This window comes from Caloenas nicobarica, unplaced genomic scaffold, assembly GCF_036013445.1.
Source record: "Caloenas nicobarica isolate bCalNic1 unplaced genomic scaffold, bCalNic1.hap1 Scaffold_97, whole genome shotgun sequence".
NCBI classification, from domain to species: domain Eukaryota; kingdom Metazoa; phylum Chordata; class Aves; order Columbiformes; family Columbidae; genus Caloenas; species Caloenas nicobarica.
The window spans coordinates 632369-655237 of record NW_027017726.1 but is presented as its reverse complement, the minus strand read 5'-3'; the positions used below and the strand labels follow the sequence as shown (position 1 = coordinate 655237).

At 49.4% G+C, this 22869-nt stretch overlaps 1 pseudogene; it reads left to right on the top strand.

Moving 5' to 3' along the window:
* Positions 1-22869, top strand: part of LOC136002978 (ciliary microtubule associated protein 1A-like) — a 63319-nt pseudogene that overhangs the window by 18073 nt on the left and 22377 nt on the right.

Here is a 22869-nt window from a genome sequence, read left to right as displayed (position 1 = left end):
GTTTGTAGCTGATTTTACCACGGGTGTGCTCAACACACCACTCGGATCCTTGTTTTACCTGTTGTTCCTTGGACTGAGTATTTGGGTCCAGGGCTGGTGAACTGGGCCATGATGGGGCCCCATGGGCCATGAGGTCTCCAAGTCCCCACCCGGGCTCCGTCCATGCTGCGAGATGCTGATAAAACCTGAGGAAAGAGCAGAAGAGTGTCTTGGTACTTTGACCTGTGCCTTAGGAGTTTTCAATCACTGTTCAAATGATTGTGCCGAACAGTAATAGTGAACTTTAACCAAGTTCGATGGCATGTCGCGCTTTTACAACATCATATTAAAACCACTTTTGCTAATATCTTTGACGGGGGTTTTCTGAGCCATCTCAATCACCCACTGGTGACATCCTGGTCCTGTACCATGCGAGTCCTGTCTCACCAGAGAATACCAATGCTCTCGATAAAAGAACATTTTTCACTATTAGGTGGGTGAGACCCTGGAACAGGTTGCCCAGAGCAGCTGTGGATTCCTCATCACTGGATTTGTTCAAGGCCTGGGGATGCAAATCCCCTCAGGCACAATGGAGCTCATCTCTGATGCTGAACTAGGGCAGAGACGGAAGAGTCTCAGGACTTCTTCACCTGTCTCAGCCGCGGCCGTCAAAAGGGATGAGGATGACAATGTCTGCGTCTGCTTCGTCTCTGCGGCACAGAGCGTGGCGAGCAGTGAGGGCAGCCAGAGATCTGGCAAGAGAGGTTGTGGTGTCAGTGGCCAGGGGACCCTGGGGACAGCCTGGGACTGTCATGGAAACGCACTATGACATCGGGAGGCTGTGCTATTGCATCACCTGGCTGATCCAGGGCTGGGGACATCCAGCCTGCAGGGCCAGACCTTCCTGAGGTCTGCTTTCCTGCCTCAATGCGTATTTTCAGGGTGCACATGAGACAGATTTGGAACGTCAGCAGAGAGCAGGGGAGCTTTCCAAAGCACCCGGTTTTTACACTGCCCTTGCGCTCAGTGACGGTGTTGACAAGTGACACAGCGGTCACAGAGCTCCGCTGGGGAGCAGAGGCTTTGTCTGCTGAGGCAAACCAACACTTCCAGATTCACTGCTCTAAGACTGTTAGAGGCGATTTGGGCTTCAATACCAGAACAAAAGCATTTCCATCACAGAACCCCAGCCACCACCTCTGTGATCGTCTTGGCAGGGACCAACAAACACTGTGTTGCAAAACACGTGACGGCTATAAAAAGTGTCCTGTCCTCCCCAAATCATTCTTTCCCTCATACCCTCAGATTACTGCAGTAATAATTATATAACTGCATGAAGAAAATTAAGTCCCTTTCAGCCAAGCCAGATGTGGACAGGCTGAAGAGGGTCCAGAGAAAGGCCACAGAGATGATCAAAGGACTGGGCAGCCGCCATACGAGCAAAGGCTGAGAGAACCGGGCTTGTTTAGCCTGGAGAAAAGGCGGCTCAGGGAGAGCTCAGCACCATGTTCCAGTGTTTCCAGGGTGGCTACAAAGATGGACATGCCCTTTGTACAAGGAGTCCCAGGGAACAGACAAGGGCTGATGGGTACAAGCTACTCCTGGGGAGATCCTGACTGGACACAAGAAGGAAATTTTTCACCAGGAGAGCCACCAGCCATTGGAATAATTTCCCCAGGGATGTGGTGAATTCCCCAAAATTGGAGACTTTAAAGATTCAGCTGGACGGGGCGCTGGGCCAGCTCATCTAGACCGGGCTTGTGCCAGGAAAGGTTGGACCAGGTGATCCTTGCCCCTCCATCCTGGGATTCTGTGAGAATATCTGCACAGGTGTGTGTGCACATGCGTGCGTGTGTATGTAGGTGTGTGTGTATACATGTGTGTGTGTGTGCACACGTATGTGGAATCAGGTCCCAGGAGCTGGGCCAGCACGGTGGGCTGTCACAGGGCATCCCACTGACTGGCATCCACATCTGGGACGGACACATCTGGGACGGACACATCTGGGGTTTATGGGCTTCTCCAAAATCAGATTTCTCATTGACCCAAAACATGTCAGTGACTCGTTCACCCAAACAAAAGGGATTTGGGGTAGAGAATACATGGGGTACAACTCCTTTCAAAGCACAGCGCCTCCATTCTGACATGATGTCTCCAGCCAGATCCTTGTGTCCACCTACAAAGCGAACCCCCACTCCACGAGCCACCCAGCTGCCCACAACCCAGCGCTTCTGGACTCCGATTTTCTCCTTTCACCGCCTCCCCAAACCATTCCCTGGTTCCTTTGCCCAGACCGGGGGTAGTGGCCCCACGCGTGTGCCGCTGGTGCCGCTCTCACCTCTGCAGCTCCCGCAGCCGCTCCAGCTGGTGCTGCTGCTCCAGCGCACTCAGGCGCTGCTGGTGCTGCACCAGCAGCTCTGCCCGCTCCTGCCTCGCGTCCTGCCGCTGCCACAGCAGCCGAGCTGCCCGCTGCTCCTTCTCCCACTGCAGCACCTGCTCCCGCTGCCCGTGGGTCTCCTGCGCCTTCACAGAATCACAGAATGTCAGGGATTGGAAGGGACCTCGAAAGCTCATCCAGTCCAATCCCCCCGCCGGAGCAGGAACACCCAGATGAGGCTACACAGGAAGGTGTCCAGACGGGTTTGAATGTCTGCAGAGAAGGTGACTCCACAACCTCCCTGGGCAGCCTGGCCCAGGGTTCTGTCACCCTCACTGAGAAGTTTCTTCTCAAATTTAAGTGGAACCTCCTGTGTTCCAGTTTGAACCCATTACCCCTTGTCTTACCACTGGCTGCCACCGAGAAGAGCCTGGCTCCATCCTCCTGACACCTTCACCGAGGTCCTGCCCGGAGAGAGCCCCTGAGGGGTGACGGCACAGAGCTGTTGCTGTCATCACAACACCCGCACGCTGCACCCCAAGTGCGCAGAGGATTTGGGAACAGGACGCTGAGCTCGGGCTGCTCCGCAGTCCCAGCCCTGACCCCTCTGCTGCCGCCCAGTGCTGCCCTGGCTGGGGACGTGCTGGCCACGGCACCGGCCCCTCCTCCCGCTCACCCGCGGGACAGTGCTGGTGACAGCGGACCCCACCCCGGCTCACCCCTGGGGCTCCTCTGCCCCACCAGCCCCAGCCTGCCCGCCCCAGGGATGGATGCGGGAAGCGCCTCGCAGCTCCCAGCCCAGCTCCTCCCTGAGCCCGCCCCGACAGCCGCGCTCGGGGAATCCAGGGGCCGAGAGCTTCCCCCCCTGCACCTCCACCGGCTCCCACTGCCCGCCCGGGGGAACCGGGGCTGCTCGGCCCGTCACCCCCCGGCCGTGCCGAACTCCCGCCCGGCCCCGCCGCCGCACGGCGCGGCGCTCAGCCAGCCCGCCGCCCGCATGGAGCGCGCCGCCCTCGGGGAAGGACCCGTTCCCATAGCGACAGGGGCTGCGCCGCGCGGGGCCGGCCTTGGAGAGCCCCCGCTGCCATAGCAACGGGGGTGTCCGCTGCGCGGCCTGACTAGAAATGGCCCCAGAGCCGCAGCGGCTCGGGCTCTTCCCTCGCCCCGGGCTGCTCCTGCCCGTGTCGCCCTCGCTCCTCTGTCCCCAGAGCGAATCCCCCTGAAGGGACCAGAGCGGCCCTGCTGTCACTGCGGGGCTGGAGCAGCCTTGCAGCCCCTCTGCAAGTCGTTTGCTTACATCCCCCTAGAGCTGAGCAAAGTTCAGCCCGGTCTGCGCAAAGGGGCATCTCTCGTTAGTGTCTCTTTCTTGCTGCTTGGATTCAGACAAAGAGGATCCTCCGGGTTCCCGCCGATTCTCAGTTTGGAGCGAACGCTGAGGAAAACGTGAGGAGGTTGTGTTTCTGCTCCTTAAAATATGTCCCTTTTCCACGAGCCTTCCAGCCTGTCCCTGCCCAAGGTACAGCCCAGCTCAGCACCCGGCCCGGGCACCACACGCTGGGTCCGCACTCCTGCCCACAGCATCGAACACAACCAGCGCTCGCAGCTGCAACGCTGGTTTGCTCACAAACCCAACACTCGGCACCACATGGGCTGCTGGGAAGAAAACTCCATCCCAGCCACAACCAGAGCAGATGTCTGACATCAGCTCTGTGCCACTCTGTGTTTTATTCATGGCTGTTATAAGCGAAACCGTATGCCAATCTTAATTATCCAATTAGAATTTATTAAGCAAGCAGTAAACAGGCAAAACAGCGCGGGGCGGCCGGGGAGTCTCAGCTCCACCAACGGCACACAACCCACCCCCACCAGAGTCCCTCTTTTATAGTTTTTTTGTCTCCAGGTGGATTTCAAGTTGATACAGTTTAGCCCGACGTCTTCTGCGGCTGCGCGTCTGGTTGCCGGGGGGGTCTCCTCAGGCTCTCCGGTGGTCGCGGGACGGAGGCAACATTTTCCCTCCACACCGCAGGCGGCGACCCCACCCCTCCGGACACACGCAGCTCACCTCACCCACACAACTCCAATACATTTCCCCAGTTGTACTGTTTCATAAATGTTTGCACAAGATAACATACCGGTTTGATTAACAAATTTACAACACGGGTTTATTACAATCCCCCCTTTTTATCATTTTGTTGATCAAACCAGATAATAGTTTCTCGGGCTAGAGAAAGGATGGAAGTTTCGTGTTCAACAACTCTGTCTTCTATCTGCTCATACTCGTTTCTTTTCAATAACATTAAGTGAGCGGCTTCTAATTGGTTTTTTACTAGTTCGATAACTCTATTTAATATACAGGGCCCGAAGGTCAGAATTAACACTAATATTATTAAAGGTCCTGCTATAGTAGATAACAAAGTAGTTAACCAGGAGGATTGGGTGAACCAGGATTCGTACCAGCTCCGCTTCGCTTCCCTCTCTTTCTTTCATTTTTCTAAACCCTCCCATAACTTGGTCATAGTATCTCTTACTACTCCTGTGTGATCTGTGTAAAAGCAACATGCTTGCCCTAGAGCTGCACACAGTCCTCCTTGTTGTAAGAAGAGGAGATCCATTCCTCTTCTATTTTGTAATACTACCTCCGATAATGAAGTTAAAGATTTCTCTAACGCAGTTATTGATTTCTCAGTTCTTTCTAGGTCTTCATCGACGGCGGCTCTTAAAGAATTGAAACCCTGTTTTTGTTGAATAAGAGAGGTTATCCCTGTACTTGCTCCTACTGCCCCGATTCCTAACAACGTGGCTATTGTGATAGCTGTGATTGGTTCTCTTTTTATGAGGTAATGCCCAGTATCCCAATGATCATACAGTACACTTTCCTGATGATACAATATTCTCGGGATAATGGTAACTAGTATACAGTACTCCCGTGAGTCATTGAACATACTTAGAGATATACACGGGGTGAGTCCCGTTTCAGAACACATCCATCTAGCCCCACCTGGGGAAATAATCCATGTTTTGGTTTGGTTTCTTTCCGGTTGGATAGTACTACAGAGCGATTGCTTAGATTTCGGTACTTTACCTATACAAGCTCCTACTCCGGTGACATGTTGCATGGTTATTCCCTTTTTCTTATCATCCCACTGACAGTGGGAGGAAGAATCACTGCTTACGTTATAGGTGCTGTTAACCCCTATGGCGTCATAAAAAGGAGGTTTGGTATCATAACACAGCCAACAATTAGTAGTTACATTAGGATTAGTTTCATTTAACGTGCTATAAGCTGCTTGCATGACTGTCCATAGGGGATTTTCATTCACTATTTCTCTCATGGGCAGTAAGGTACTAGTCGTGATCAAGGAATTGCTAGTAGTCAAAGTTGTTTGCTCCAAAGGGTATGACTTTTTTTAGTCCTTTAACTACTATATTGGGACCTATTGCTTGAGGAGCGGGTCTCGCTACTTCCTGCTTTATAAAAATAAGACCTCCCCTATCTGTCCCAGGTTCTCAGTACCTTACTCCCCAAGTTTTTCCTATTTGCCAGATGGGGTCTGTGGGATTGGATATATTAATGTATAAATGCTTACAATTCCCAGGTAATATCGCTCCACCCTTGGAGTCTCGCTTAGGAGGAATACATCCATAGGGTCCCCACCACACAGACAGGAATTTGTCTCTTCCTCCGCCTGGGGGCCAATCTGATGCTACCGTCTCGCATCCTCAATAGTCACAATAATATGAGTTGGGATGGTTACAGTACCCTTTCCCAGGGTTAGAGCTAGGGCAAAAGTAAAAGCCCTTAAAGTCTAGACATGGTTTTATGGGTACCGGTTGGAAAAGAGTCGTCTTAAAGCTGGGGCTTCCCACTACAGTTTTCTGGGCAATAATTTGTTGGTCTTCCCACCTAATTAAGCTCCATTTATAAGGCTGGTGGGGGTTTTCTCTTCCTTGGGCTGACCCTGATACCATTTGTAATAGACCTATTATCCAAATGCTTAGATTTAGGGTTGAGAAGAGTGGTGTGACTTTTCTATTGCCATTAGCATTCCAGGCATTCTGACAATCTCTTAGAATTTTACATTTGTTTTCAGAGAGGGCTAGGAGGTTCCGGGGAAGTTTTGAGATGGTTCGTTTTGGGAGTTGTAAGTTAAGGAGTCTCTTGAGCCCTTCCTGGAGGTGGTTGATTAACCCCAGTCCCCACAGTAGTACACCTCTGCCTTTTTCCTTGCCTACTCTGTTGCCTAGAGCAGCGAGGTGTACCATCTTCTTGGCAGCAGTCGTATTCTTCAGGGGAACCTCCTTTATTTTAATCGGCCTTGACTTACAAACACCCTTATTTTTTTATCTTTCAGTTCCCAACTTCCCAAGCTCCACACCTCACTCTAGCTACTGCTTTTCAGCAAAGTACCTGTACGGTCTTAGCTTTTATCAGACAAAGTTCGTCTGTTTGGAAACGATACTTTCCAGGATTTATACCTCTTTTTTTTTTTTTTTTTTTTTTTTTGTAAAATTATCCCACCACTCTTCAGAATCCTTTATCAGTTTTCTAGTTGCTACCCGCCCCACTCAAAGTGCTCAGTTAGTTAGTTTCCTCCCATTATTGTAACACTTACAACAAATACCGCTAGGAGGACTCCCATAGGGACAATGGACCCACCACTTTTCTTTACAATTTCTACACTTATACAAATAAAAGGATAACAAATACAGCTTAGGTTGTTACAAAAGATAATTTCACTCATCTGTTTTCCTCTGAAAGGTAATTTTCAGATTGTCCAGATTCTTGGTCGCTTCCCAGTGAGGATTCCGAATTGGTCCTGTAATTCGATCAGCGTGAGTCCACCCCCTTTCAGCGGTCCGGACTGCAGTATCTGTGGTAAGCAAGACAAGAAAAGGCCCCTCCCAGCGGGGGGTTAGAGACGATTCTTTCCAAGTTTTAATTAATACTTTATCTCCCGGTTTAATTTTATGTGTTGCAATGTCTAGAGGCGGTCTTTGTACTATCAGTCCTTTTTGTATTAATTCCCGCCTTCTCTTCATAAGTTCCACAATATATTCCTGCAATACTTTTTCCTCTACCTTCGGGTGTTCGATAGGTGTTTCTAGGTCATACAGCATTCCATATAACATCTGAAAAGGGGAAATTCCAGTGTCTGTTCTGGGTTGTGTTCTCACATTTAATAGGGCCAAAGGTAGACATTTTACCCAACTCATTTTTGTTTCGATTATTAATTTGGTTAACTGTCTCTTAATTTCACCATTCATTCTTTCTACCCTCTCTGAGCTTTGAGGATGCCATGGTGTATAATATTCCCACTTAGTTCCTAAGGGACCTAGAATCTCCTTAATAACTTTCGAAGTGAAATGGGGCCCCCTGTCAGAGTCAATTACTGCTATGTTTCCGTACCGTGGTATAATATTTTCTAACAATGTTTTGGCCACAGTTTTTGCTGTGGCTCGAGCTACTGGGAAGGCTTCTACAAAATGAGTCAAGTGGTCCAGCAGAACTAGAAGGTATTTATATCTCCCAGCTTTTAGAAGCTCAGTAAAATCAATCTGTATTTTCTCAAAGGGTCTTTTTGCTAACTCACGCCCTCCCTGTACTCTTTCTCTAAGTTGTTGCTTATTCACTTTCTGGCATGTGAGGCACTCTCCAACAATTTTCTTAGCTATATCATATATTCCTATACACATATATTTAGCCCCAAATTGGTCCACTAATGCCCGTACCCCGCAGTGGGTTTGCCTGTGAAATTCCCTCATTATTCTCCATGCGGCCCCCTTCGGGAGAACTTCCCTTCCATCCGATAACAACCATTTTCCTTCCTTTTCAGTGACCCCTAATTGCTTGGGTTTTTCTTTTTCTTGGATGATAAAGCTCATGGTATGATTTACTTTAATTTGCGTTTGTTCTGCCTCTTTTAGTACTAGTAAAGCGGCTTTCTTTGCTTCTTCGTCTGCTATGTTGTTTCCCTTTATCTGAGGCGACACCCCCTTTTGGTGACCCCTTATGTGTACTACTGCAATTTGTTTAGGTCCTCTCAGAGCCTCTAGGGTCTCCCTGATCAATGCTTCATGTATGAGTCCTTTCCCTTGGGAGTTCCCTAAACGTCGTTCCTCCCAGATTTTTCCAAACATATGAACCACTCCATAGGCATATTTGGAATTGGTAAAGACAGTTCCTATTTTATCTTTTAGTATTTGTAAAGCCCACAATACAGCATATAGTTCACAAGCCTGAGCAGACCAGGTCACATTAAGAGGACCTGATTCCCTTACTTTTAGGGTCTTGCCATCTATTATAGCGTATCCTGATTTTCGCTTCCCATCTACTACTCGGGATGACCCATCTACAAATAGTTTTTCCCCATCTTGCAGTTCTTCTTCCTCTAAATCTTCTCTAATTTTGGTTTGATATTCTATTAATTGTACACAATTATGGGTTAGGTTTTCACTCGGTTCCTCATACAGGAATTGGGCCGGGTTTTGCAAACTTGTAGTCTCGAGTTCTAACTTGGGGGAATGTATAAGGATGCCCTCATATTTCAGTAGTCTTGCATCCGTAATCCACTTGTCTGCTTTTTGTTGCAAGACCCCCCGTATATTATGGGGTGTATATACTTTCAATTCTCCTCCCAAAGTTATTTTTCTAGCTTCTTCGACTAAGAGAGCCGTGGCTACTATAGCTTGCAAGCAAGTGGGCCATCCCCTCCTAACTGGATCTAGCAGTTTTGACAGAAAGCCTATAGGTTTCTTCCTTCCTGCCCAATCCTGAGTTAATATACCAAATGCTGTTCCCCCTTCAGTATTTACAAATAGATAGAAAGGACTTTTGATATCAGGTAGACTTAATACGGGAGCGTTCACCAGATCAGTTTTTAAGTTTTCTAAGTTTTGCTCATCGTCTGGGCTCCATTTCATTAGCCCTTCTCCCACTAACTTTTGATACAAAAACTTCACTTTGTTACTATAGTCCTCGATCCAGTGTCTGCAATAACCTACGAGTCCTAATAACTGTCTTACTTGTCTTTTATTTTTAGGCGTTTGGAGCGAGAGGATACCCTTCAAGTCCTGCAGAGGGAGAACCTTCACAAGGAGTTGTGGGACTGACTATGCACAAAAGAGGAAGAAGAAGAAGAAGAAGAAGAGGTGAGTGGTCCCGTGGCATCTTTGCCAAAGCGTGACACGTAGCGATGACGAGCAGACATTTTGCCTTCCACAACATGTTTGGCTGCTGTACTTCTTGGCCAGGGATGCATGAGAAGCCCTCTGGTCCCTGCCAGGCGCTTGTATTGCCCGCAGGGAGAGCTGAGAAGTGGCAGCTGTGCCCCGGGGGAAAAAATTCCTTGCTGGCCATGAGCTGTTCCCTGAGCATGTGAGCCAGACCTGGCTCCTTGTCCCACAGGCAGCTCATGCTTCCCAGGAGCTGCCCAAGCCCTATCCTCCCTTGAGCTGGAGCTATGTCGCGGACTTGCCAGAGTGCCCAAGTGCCTCTGAGCTGATGGACCTTGTGGGCAAGAATCCTTGCTGTCCCTGTGTAGGACACCAGTGGGTGTTCCAAAGCACTGCAAGCCCTTGCAAGCCCTTGCAAGCCCTCGACATCCTATCTCTTACGGCTCCTGAGCGTTGCTGTGTAGGAGATGAGGATGGTGAGCTGTGCAGTGCTCCTCAAGAAGGAATTGCCTTGGTCTTGCCACTGCTATCCAGTTGAAAAGGATTTGCATCCATGAGCCGAGCTTGGAAGGTGGCCCTGCCAGCAGATTGTCTTGCAGCGGAGAACCTCCAGCAGCCTCATGCAAGGTTTTCTTCCCTCAGCCCCTGGCCTGTGATTCCAGCAGCTCCTCAAGTGCTTCCTGTCAGATGTGTTGGGGCTGCCCCCGGGCCAGCTCTGGCAGTGGACACGGGAGGCTGCTCCTCTGGATCCTGCGTGGGGCCTGGTGACCACTGCGTTGCCGGGTGCTGGCATTGTGACATGGGGGTGACACAGCCGCATATGTGCAGCCCTTTGGAGGAAGCCTTTGGGGTGCTGGCTCCGAATCAGTCCCTGTAGCTACAAAATATGGGAGTAAGCAACCAAATAGAGTCCCTTTTTTGCAAAAAGACAGTGTGGATTTGTTGCCAGTGCAGCCTTACTTCCAGTAGCAATACTGCCTGTGGTATCATGTCTGGAGGCCTCAGGGCTCGCTCAGGGCTTGTCACGCAGAACTGCAGGCCTGACAGAGCAGAACTGCTCTCCTCTCCTCTCCTCTCCTCTCCTCTCCTCTCCTCTCCTCTCCTCTCCTCTCCTCTCCTCTCCTCTTCTCTCCTCTTCTCTCCTGTCCGCCAGTCCAATATCTAAGAGACTGTGTGCCTGAAAGGACAGAGGGTTTTCAGTTCCAAAATCAATTTCAAGGACACATAACACAATGAATTTTATTTTATTTTGTTGTTAATTTATTAATTTTCTTGATTTGATGTTAATTCATGTTATGTTATTTCATGTCATTTTTTTTCCCTTTGTGACTCTGTTTCAGAAGCCAGGCTCACAAGCATTAGCTCAAGCCCAAGTGTAGCCAGGAGTAGGCTGAGGCATTCTTCAGTTTAGCATGAGAAAAGATCCCTTGCAGGCTGACAAAGGCAAGTCCCAGAGCTGCAGAGAGCAGCAGCAGGAAGAGAGGCCAAGCTGTCCGCGGTTCCTGCAGAGGGAGAACCTTGACAAGGAGTTGTGGGACTGACCATGCACAAAAGAGGAGGAAGAAGAAGAAGAAGAAGAAGAAGAGGAAGAAGAGGAAGAAGAGGAAGAAGAGGAAGAAGAGGTGAGTGGTACCGTGGCATGTCTTCCAAAGCGTGACATGTAGCGATGACGAGCAGACTTTTTGCCTTCCACAACTTGTTTGGCTGCTGTGCTTCTTGGGCAGGGATGCATGAGAAGCGCTCTGGTCCCTGCCAGGCGCTTGTGTTAGCTGCAGGGAGAGCTGAGAAGTGGCAGCTGCGGTTGCCAGCATGGTGGAGCATGAGCAGCCGGCTCCCAGGCCAAATGGCCCAAAGAAATGGTGGCAAGGGGCCGTGCTGAGAAGTGCAGAGGAAGGCAAAAAACCGCCGGGGACCAGTGCCAATGTGCCCCGGGGGAAAAAGTTCCTTGCTGAGCCCAGTGCTGGCCATGGGCTGTTCCCTGAGCATGTGAGCCAGACCTGGCTCCTTGTCCCACAGGCTGCTCATGCTTCCCAGGAGCTGCCCAAGCCCTATCCTCCCTTGAGCTGGAGCTATGTCGCGGACTTGCCAGAGTGCCCAAGTGCCTCTGAGCTGCTAGACCTTGTGGGCAAGAATCCTTGCTGTCCCTGTGTAGGACACCAGTGGGTGTTCCAAAGCACTGCAAGCCCTTGCAAGCCCTTGCAAGCCCTCGACATCCTATCTCTTACGGCTCCTGAGCGTTGCTGTGTAGGAGATGAGGATGGTGAGCTGTGCAGTGCTCCTCAAGAAGGAATTGCCTTGGTCTTGCCACTGCTATCCAGTTGAAAAGGATTTGCATCCATGAGCCGAGCTTGGAAGGTGGCCCTGCCAGCAGATTGTCTTGCAGTGGAGAACCTCCAGCAGCCTGATGCAAGGTTTTCTTCCCTCAGCCCCTGGCCTGTGATTCCAGCAGCTCCTCAAGTGCTTCCTGTGAGATGTGCTGGGGCTGCCCCCGGGCCAGCTCTGGCAGTGGACACGGGAGGCTGCTCCTCTGGATCCTGCTTGGGGCCTGGTGACCACTGCGTTGCCGGGTGCTGGCATTGTGACATGGGGGTGACACAGCCGCATATGTGCAGCCCTTTGGAGGAAGCCTTTGGGATGCTGGCTCCAAATCAGTCCCTGTAGCTACAAAATAGGGGAGTAAGCAACCTAATAGTGTCCCTTTTTTGCAAAAAGACAGTGTGGATTTGTTGCCAGTGCAGCTTTACTTCCAGTAGCAATACTGCCTGTGGTATCATGTATGGAGGCCTCAGGGCTCGCTCAGGGCTTGTCACGCAGAACTCCAGGCCTCACAGAGCAGAACTGCTCTCCTCTCCTCTCCTCTCCTCTCCTCTCCTCTCCTCTCCTCTCCTCTCCTCTCCTCTCCTCTCCTCTCCTCTCCTCTCTTCTCCTCTCCTCTCCTCTCCTCTCCTGTCCGCCAGTCCAATAACTAAGAGGCTGTTTGCCTGAAAGGACAGAGGGTTTTCAGTTCCAAAATCAATTTCAAGGACACAATGAACTTTATTTTATTTTGTTGTTAATTTATTAATTTTCTTGATTTGATGTTAATTCATGTTATGTTATTTCATGTCATTTTTTTTCCCTTTGTGACTCTGTTTCAGAACCCAGGCTCACAAGCATTAGCTCAAGCCCAAGTGTAGCCAGGAGTAGGCTGAGGCATTCTTCAGTTTAGCCTGAGAAAAGATCCCTTGCAGGCTGGCAAAGGCAAGTCCCAGAGCTGCAGAGAGCAGCAGCAGGAATAGAGGCCAAGCTGTCCGCGGTTCCTGCAGAGGGAGAACCTTGACAAGGAGTTGTGGGACTGACCATGCACAAAAGAGGAGGAAGAAGAAGAAGAAGAAGAAGAAGAGGAAGAAGAGGAAGAAGAGGAAGAAGAGGTGAGTGGTACCGTGCCATCTCTTCCAAAGCGTGACATGTAGCGATGACGAGCAGACTTTTTGCCTTCCGCAACTTGTTTGGCTGCTGTGCTTCTTGGCCAGGGATGCATGAGAAGCGCTCTGGTCCCTGCCAGGCGCTTGTGTTACCTGCAGGGAGAGCTGAGAAGTGGCAGCTGCGGCTGCCAGCATGGTGGAGCATGAGCAGCCGGCTCCCAGGCCAAATGGCCCAAAGAAATGGTGGCAAGGGGCCGTGCTGAGAACTGCAGAGGAAGGCAAAAAACCGCCGGGGACCAGTGCCAATGTGCCCCGGGGGAAAAAGTTCCTTGCTGAGCCCAGTGCTGGCCATGGGCTGTTCCCTGAGCATGTGAGCCAGACCTGGCTCCTTGTCCCACAGGCTGCTCATGCTTCCCAGGAGCTGCCCAAGCCCTATCCTCCCTTGAGCTGGAGCTATGTCGTGGACTTGCCAGAGTGCCCAACTGCCTCTGAGCTGATAGACCTTGTGGGCAAGAATCCTTGCTGTCCCTGTGTAGGACACCAGTGGGTGTTCCAAAGCACTGCAAGCCCTTGCAAGCCCTTGCAAGCCCTCGACGTCCTATCTCTTACGGCTCCTGAGCGTTGCTCTGTAGGAGATGAGGATGGTGAGCTGTGCAGTGCTCCTCAAGAAGGAATTGCCTTGGTCTTGCCACTGCTATCCAGTTGAAAAGGATTTGCATCCATGAGCCGAGCTTGGAAGGTGGCCCTGCCAGCAGATTGTCTTGCAGCGGAGAACCTCCAGCAGCCTCATGCAAGGTTTTCTTCCCTCAGCCCCTGGCCTGTGATTCCAGCAGCTCCTCAAGTGCTTCCTGTCAGATGTGCTGGGGCTGCCTCCGGGCCAGCCCTGGCAGTGGACACGGGAGGCTGCTCCTCTGGATCCTGCGTGGGGCCGCGTGACCACTGCGTTGCCGGGTGCTGGCATTGTGACATGGGGGTGACACAGCCGCATATGTGCAGCCCTTTGGAGGAAGCCTTTGGGGTGCTGGCTCCAAATCAGTCCCCGTAGCTACAAAATAGGGGAGTAAGCAACCTAATAGAGTCCCTTTTTTGCAAAAAGACAGTGTGGATTTGTTGCCAGTGCAGCCTTCCTTCCAGTAGCAATACTGCCTGTGGTATCATGTATGGAGGCCTCAGGGCTCGCTCAGGGCTTGTCACGCAGAACTGCAGGCCTGACAGAGCAGAACTGCTCTCCTCTCCTCTCCTCTCCTCTCCTCTCCTCTCCTCTCCTCTCCTCTCCTCTCCTCTCCTCTCCTCTCCTGTCCGCCAGTCCAATATCTAAGAGACTGTTTGCCTGAAAGGACAGAGGGTTTTCAGTTCCAAAATCAATTTCAAGGACACATAAGACAATGAATTTTATTTTATTTTGTTGTTAATTTATTAATTTTCTTGATTTGATGTTAATTCATGTTATGTTTCTTCGTGTCATTTTTTTTCCCTTTGTGACTCTGTTTCAGAAGCCAGGCTCACAAGCATTAGCTCAAGCCCAAGTGTAGCCAGGAGTAGGCTGAGGCATTCTTCAGTTTAGCATGAGAAAAGATCCCTTGCAGGCTGGCAAAGGCAAGTGCCAGAGCTGCAGAGAGCAGCAGCAGGAATAGAGGCCAAGCTGTGTGCGGTTCCTGCAGAGGGAGAACCTTGACAAGGAGTTGTGGGACTGACCATGCACAAAAGAGGAGGAAGAAGAAGAAGAAGAAGAAGAAGAGGAAGAAGAGGAAGAAGAGGAAGAAGAGGAAGAAGAGGTGAGTGGTACCGTGGCATCTCTTCCAAAGCGTGACATGTAGCGATGACGAGCAGACTTTTTGCCTTCCACAACTTGTTTGGCTGCTGTGCTTCTTGGCCAGGGATGCATGAGAAGCGCTCTGGTCCCTGCCAGGCGCTTGTGTTACCTGCAGGGAGAGCTGAGAAGTGGCAGCTGCGGCTGCCAGCATGGTGGAGCATGAGCAGCCGGCTCCCAGGCCAAATGGCCCAAAGAAATGGTGGCAAGGGGCGGTGCTGAGAAGTGCAGAGGAAGGCAAAAAACCGCCGGGGACCAGTGCCAATGTGCCCCGGGGGAAAAAGTTCCTTGCTGAGCCCAGTGCTGGCCATGGGCTGTTCCCTGAGCATGTGAGCCAGACCTGGCTCCTTGTCCCACAGGCTGCTCATGCTTCCCAGGAGCTGCCCAAGCCCTATCCTCCCTTGAGCTGGAGCTATGTCGCGGACTTGCCAGAGTGCCCAAGTGCCTCTGAGCTGATAGACCTTGTGGGCAAGAATCCTTGCTGTCCCTGTGTAGGACACCAGTGGGTGTTCCAAAGCACTGCAAGCCCTTGCAAGCCCTCGACATCCTATCTCTTACGGCTCCTGAGCGTTGCTGTGTAGGAGATGAGGATGGTGAGCTGTGCAGTGCTCCTCAAGAAGGAATTGCCTTGGTCTTGCCACTGCTATCCAGTTGAAAAGGATTTGCATCCATGAGCCGAGCTTGGAAGGTGGCCCTGCCAGCAGATTGTCTTGCAGCGGAGAACCTCCAGCAGCCTCATGCAAGGTTTTCTTCCCTCAGCCCCTGGCCTGTGATTCCAGCAGCTCCTCAAGTGCTTCCTGTCAGATGTGCTGGGGCTGCCCCCGGGCCAGCTCTGGCAGTGGACACGGGAGGCTGCTCCTCTGGATCCTGCGTGGGGCCTGGTGACCACTGCGTTGCCGGGTGCTGGCATTGTGACATGGGGGTGACACAGCCGCATATGTGCAGCCCTTTGGAGGAAGCCTTTGGGGTGCTGGCTCCAAATCAGTCCCTGTAGCTACAAAATAGGGGAGTAAGCAACCTAATAGTGTCCCTTTTTTGCAAAAAGACAGTGTGGATTTGTTGCCAGTGCAGCCTTCCTTCCAGTAGCAATACTGCCTGTAGTATCATGTATGGAGGCCTCAGGGCTCGCTCAGGGCTTGTCACGCAGAACTGCAGGCCTGACAGAGCAGAACTGCTCTCCTCTCCTCTCCTCTCCTCTCCTCTCCTCTCCTCTCCTCTCCTCTCCTCTCCTCTCCTCTCCTCTCCTCTCCTCTCCTCTTCTCTCCTGTCCGCCAGTCCAATATCTAAGAGACTGTTTGCCTGAAAGGACAGAGGGTTTTCAGTTCCAAAATCAATTTCAAGGACACAATGAATTTTATTTTATTTTGTTGTTAATTTATTAATTTTCTTGATTTGATGTTAATTCATGTTATGTTATTTCATGTCATTTCTTTTCCCTTTGTGACTCTGTTTCAGAAGCCAGGCTCACAAGCATTAGCTCAAGCCCAAGTGTAGCCAGGAGTAGGCTGAGGCATTCTTCAGTTTAGCCTGAGAAAAGATCCCTTGCAGGCTGGCAAAGGCAAGTGCCAGAGCTGCAGAGAGCAGCAGCAGGAATAGAGGCCAAGCTGTCCGCGGTTCCTGCAGAGGGAGAACCTTGACAAGGAGTTGTGGGACTGACCATGCACAAAAGAGGAGGAAGAAGAAGAAGAAGAAGATGAAGAAGAAGAAGAAGAAGAAGAGGAAGAAGAGGAAGAAGAGGTGAGTGGTCCCGTGGCATCTTTTCCAAAGCGTGACACGTAGCCATGACAAGCAGACTTTTTGCCTTCCACAACTTGTTTGGCTGCTGTGCTTCTTGGCCAGGGATGCATGAGAAGCGCTCTGGTCCCTGCCAGGCGCTTGTGTTACCTGCAGGGAGAGCTGAGAAGTGGCAGCTGCGGCTGCCAGCATGGTGGAGCATGAGCAGCCGTCTCCCAGGCCAAATGGCCCAAAGAAACGGTGGCAAGGGGCCGTGCTGAGAAGTGCAGAGGAAGGCAAAAAACCGGCGGGGACCAGTGCCAATGTGGCCCGGGGGAAAAAGTTCCTTGCTGAGCCCAGTGCTGGCCATGGGCTGTTCCCTGAGCATGTGAGCCAGACCTGGCTCCTTGTCCCACAGGCTGCTCATGCTTCCCAGGAGCTGCCCAAGCCCTATCCTTCCTTGAGCTGGAGCTATCTGGCGGACTTGCCAGAGTGCCCAAGTGCCTCTGAGCTGCTAGACCTTGTGGGCAAGAATCCTTGCTGTCCCTGTGTAGGACACCAGTGGGTGTTCCAAAGCACTGCAAGCCCTTGCAAGCCCTTGCAAGCCCTTGCAAGCCCTCGACATCCTATCTCTTACGGCTCCTGAGCGTTGCTCTGTAGGTGATGAGGATGGTGAGCTCTGCAGTGCTCCTCAAGAAGGAATTGCCTTGGTCTTGCCACTGCTATCCAGTTGAAAAGGATATGCATCCATGAGCCAAGCTTGGAAGGTGGCCCTGCCAGCAGATTGTCTTGCAGCGGAGAACCTTCAGCAGCCTCATGCAAGGTTTTGTTCCCTCAGGCCCTGGCCTGTGATTCCAGCAGCTCCTCAAGTGCTTCCTGTGAGATGTGTTGGGGCTGCCCCCGGGCCAGCTCTGGCAGTGGACACGGGAGGCTGCTCCTCTGGATCCTGCTTGGGGCCTGGTGACCACTGCGTTGCCGGGTGCTGGCATTGTGACATGGGGGTGACACAGCCGCATATGTGCATCCCTTTGGAGGAAGCCTTTGGGGTGCTGGCTCCAAATCAGTCCCCGTACCTATAAAACAGGGGAGTAAGCTGATACAATGAATTAACTCGTTAACACTTGACTAATCAATACTTAAAGAACTAACACTTAAGGAGCTAATGCTTATAGAGCAAACCCTTAACCCAGAATGCTTAGAACCCTTATCCCACATTACAATTGCCTAGCTTTGCTTATCCTTGTGTATGAGAAGCAAAAGTTTATTGACGACTTTACATGCCTCGCAGGGAGGCAAAATCATGGATGCATCCTTGGTGCATCCTTGGGTGGATTAGATAACCAAAACTTGGACACAGGGCAGGAGATATGCCAACTCAGCAGTCTGAGTCCCAGCCAACTCATCACACCAGGCCAGAGGTGAACATGTACAGAGAAGATGACCCCGATCCATGATCACTGCACAGGCACAACCAGGAGGGGCCAAGGGTGGAGACTATGGAAATGAGTTCCCAGAACTCATTGTAATAAGAACCGCCTTCTCGGGGACAGGTTATGAATTTGTGTAGGCGTTCCTAGAACTTTCATGAATATGTAACTACTTTACAGTATTTAACTAAGCTCACAGTTACTGGAAATTTGCACACGTCTTTGTTGAAAATTATTTCCCCGTGTGTCCAGCGCTGAAATAAACATACCTGCTTTACAATCTTACAGGTTGTAAGGTCACTTTCCGCACGTCATTTGGCGAGCCAGCCAGGAGGGAGTTCTGCTTGGCTGCATGAACATCTGAGAACGGATGACTTTGGCGTGCCCCGAAGCTTTTCTTTCGGAAGACCTCCACTCCCAGCTGGTCACTGCAGGAGTAGACTGAGACCTCTGGCTTTACAGCGTGTAAGGTATGTTGCAATAAATTGCAATTGCATTTTAACGCAGGGAGCCAGTAAGTCGTAGTGGGATGCCTTACGTGTGGCCAAGGTTTCCGCAGTGGTGTACCCTGGAAATGGTGGGCATTTGCTGTCCGAGAGTTGTCTGCTAGCGATCCTGGGAGTGGATTGAGCAACCCTGAGATTCTGCATCCCGGTTTCGGGAGCCAGGACAGACCTCTGCTAATAATTTTAGCAAAGAGGAGAAGGGTAATGCAGAATCAGTTTTGCAGCTGCTGAGAAGCAATAGTCAGTTTGTAGCTGTGTGTTATTTCTTGTAAGTGCCCAGGCATTCCATGCATTCCATTCTAAGCAGTATCCGAGATAGCTATCTGTCGTAAAATTAGCCAGCTGTTGAAAGTGTCTGTGTGTCTGTGTGAGTGTGTGTGTGTGTGCTAATTACAGTAATTACTGTTTAAATGTATGGTGGTACACTTTAGCCTGTGATCTGTATAAAGTGGAAGACGAGCTTTAAACACCTCGATTTAAGTTATGTGGCAAGAGTTAAATTACAGTGTGCGCGGTGTAAGAAAGTATATGCAGATATGTTTTTCACCCTCTGAAACGGGGGACTTAATAACAAAATGGGAACCGGTTCCGTTAAAATATTAAAATACCATTTTCCTCCCCTTAGGATGCATCCTTACACATTAGAGTAATTGGGGCAATCCTGATAAAAGAAAGTTTGAAACAATATTGTATTCACTTGTGGCTTGAATGTGGGATGATAGCAACTAGTGGCAATTAATGTTGTTCTGCAGAACTTGGGAAAAATAGGATGAAGTACAGTACTGAAGTTAATTTGCTCTTATTGTTATCTAATAATTTTGAGACCAGAAAAGGGTTTAAGTTATTAAACTCTGATTCGTATTGAATTTATGTGCTAGTCGGAGATATGGAAAAAACAACAAACTAAATGTTATGATGGATGTGAGCTTGGGAGAGGTTGTATTTAAAAGTGGTTTAAAAGTGGCTAGAATATGAACTGAATTGGATCTAGGAAAATGGAAGGAATGGACTTAGGTTTAATATGCTGTTTTTCTGGCATTTGTAAGAAATTGCAAAAGGTAAATGGGACTGAGGAATGTAGCTATTGCTGAACTAATTGGAATTGCATATAAAGTGTACTATGACTGGAATTAAGTGGAAAAAGAAAAAAAACACACACAGAAAAAAAAGAAGAAAGTGAAATATCCCAGGCCTGGGCTGTCCAGCTTGAACATAAATTTCAGCCCTATGCCAAGCTGTAAGACAAGCTCAACCTCCTCCGTCCACGTGGCCTTGCCTTGTGTCTAAACTGCAGCAAGAAGAAAAAAGAAAAAAAAATAGAGAAACCGCTGCTAGAAGCGGCGAAGGTGGGGGAGGAACGCGGAGCGTCGGGGAGGATGGGACCGTGGTGGGGGCAGTCGGATACCTCTCAGGGTAGCCCTGTATCCTCTCACACCTGAAGCGAGGAAACATTGCAAGCTCCCCTCAGAGGGCCAGTGGCCCAGAGGGGGAGTCAGTCTTAATAAGGGTACCTTTCTCTTCATTTGATCTTGAAACACGGAAAACAGTAACCAAGAATTATCGGAGCGATTCTGTGGGGGTCACCAGACATTTCCAGTTTCTGATCAAACAACATAACCCCGATTGGAACGACATACAATTGTTATTAGAATGTATGACATAAACTGAAAAACAGCTAATATTGAAAACAACCCAAGATTTGGCTATTAACCAAATTGGCGATGCAGGAAGAGATGTGAAAAACTACTTCCCTTTACAGGATCCCCATTGGGATCCAAATAGGGGACCGCACATGGGATTATTAAACCAATATAGAGACTGGGTTGTGAAAGGGATGGAACGAGCCATCCTGCAAACGATTAATTGCTCAGCCTTGTACAGTATCAGGCAAGGGCCAAAAGAAACCCCCACAGAACTCCTAAATAAGTTGCGAGATACTATGAGAAAACATACACCTCTTGACGCGGGTTCAGAAGTAGGGATACAGCAGTTAGTGTCATTATTTACAGGTCAGTCAGCAGATGAAGTTACAGAAACTGAGAGCAACAGAAAGTAGACATTTGGAAATGTTGTTAGATGAAGCTTGGAGAGTATTTAGTAACACAGAAGAGTAAGATTGTCGAAAGGATAAGAGTAGGGAACTAAAGAGGTTGGAAGGCTTTGAAAGCCTTTAGAGAGAGATCAACATACAGTGGGAAAACAAATGTCAGGGAAGGTACAGAGGAAGTAGGCAGAGAGAGAATTGGACAGTAGGAAGTTTTGAAAAGGACTGACGGGACAGGAACCTGGGGAACCTAGTGGATCCATTAGTTATAATGAAGCTAGGGAAAGAACAAAAACAAGTGGAATTTTTGGTAGATTGCCAATAAGTAACAATTACATAGTAGGTAAAGGGAGTCACTGGCCGAAGTAAAAAAGCATATTTTGTGAACCTCTGAAATACAAATTGGATAAACAAGTGGGCATTCATAAATTTTTATATATGTCCAACTCCCTGAAACCTCTTTTGGGGAGAAATCTGTTGGAACAAATGGGTGCAGATTTGAAAAAGGAGAAATTACTCTGGAGGTAAATGATCAGCAATATGTGCAAATAATGAGCTTGCTTTTAGCAACTATTCCCACAGAGGGCAAGATTACTGAAGCAGTCGTGAACCAAGTGTATCCCGGGGTATGGGCTACTGATGTACCTGGAAGGGCCAAAATTGCTCCACCTGTCGAGGTAAAAATCAAAGAAGGACAAAAACCGGTGAGGATAAAACCATACCCTTTGAAAAGGGAGGGAATTCGGCTGGTGATAGAGAAATTCCTGCAAATCGGGTTATAAACAAAATAACAGAGGATCTCTACCCAGTGGTAGCAAACCCATACACCATTCTGACTGTATTAACCCTGATTTGGTTTACTGTTTTAGATTTAAAGGATGCCTTTTTTTGCCTCCCTCTCCGTGAAGCCAGCCAGACAATATTTACGTAAAACCCAGCTCACATGGATGATGTTGCAACAAGGATTTAAGAACAGCCCGACAATATTTGGAAATCAACTTGCTAAAGATCTTGAATCTTGAGAAACCCTGTCTGATGAAGGACAGATGCTACAATACATGGATAATATTTTGATCGCTACCAGAATAAAGGAGATGTGCATAACCTGGACCTCACAGAACAGAAACACCTACAATGGAATAAAGAAGCTACATAAGCCTTTGAAGAACTTGGTAAGGCTTTGATGTCAGCCCCTGCTTTAGGACTCCCAGATGTGAATAAACCATTTTTTCTATTCTCTCACGAGGAGCAGGGAATAGCCTTGGGTATACTGGCACAGGATCTTGGCCTGTACCGACGAGAAGTGGCCTGGATGCCTACAGGCAGCTGCAGCGGTGGTACTGAACATACAGGAGGCCTGGAAATTTACCATAGGTCAGAAAATGACTGTGCTAGTATCCCACACGGTGTCTACAGTTTTGGAAGCAAAAGGGGGACATTGGTTTTCCCCACAAAGATTTCTTAAATATCAGGCTATAATGGTGGAACAGAATGAGGTAGAAATCATTGTCACTAACGTTGTCAACCCAGCTTCTTTCCTCAGTGGTGACATCGGAGAACCAGTTCATCACGATTGCCTGGAAACCATCGAAGCAACATACTCCAGCTGACCCGATCTAAAGGACAAGTCTATGGAAAACACGGAGGACTGCTTTACGGACTGAAGCAGCTATATCCTGAACAGTGAAAGGCATGCTGGTTGTGCTATAATGGCTAGCCACAAAGTGATGGAATCTGGACCTCTGCCTAGAAGTACTTCCACACAAAAGGCAGAAATAATCACCCTTACTTGTGATCTGGAACTAGCTCAAGGTAAAACTGTGAATTTTATATGGACTCTAAGTATGCTTTTAGGGTCGTGCATGCGCACGGAGCAATTTGGAAAGAAAGAGGACTCTTGAACTCTCAAGGCAAACATATCAAACATGCAAACGAGATCTTGAAATTATCGGAAGCAGCAACTTCCTAAGAAGGTGGCAATCATGCATATCAAGGCACACCAGAAAGTGAGCTCAGAATTGGAAAAAGCAAACGAGTTGGCGGACAGAGAGGCAAAATTGGCAGCTAAGCAAAAGGTAAAAATAGAAAGTGCCCTAGTCCCCGATGGGCAGGTCTCTTTGGAAGGTAAGCCAGAGTATACTAAAGGAAGACCGGAAACTTATTATAGATTTAGAAGGGTCATATGATAAGGAAGGGTGGGCTCACACCCCACAAGGAAAACTTATTGTTCTCTCCTATTTAGTTTGGTCGTTAGTAAGGGAAGAGCACAGAAAGGGACACTGGGGAGCAGAAGCACTATATAAACATGTGATCAGAAAATAATAGCTAGAAATCTGTATACTACCATAAGACACAGCAATGTGATCTTTGCCTCCAGACTAATCCCAAGAATACACCCAAGCCAGAAATAGGTCAAATTGGGAAAGGAAAAGGACC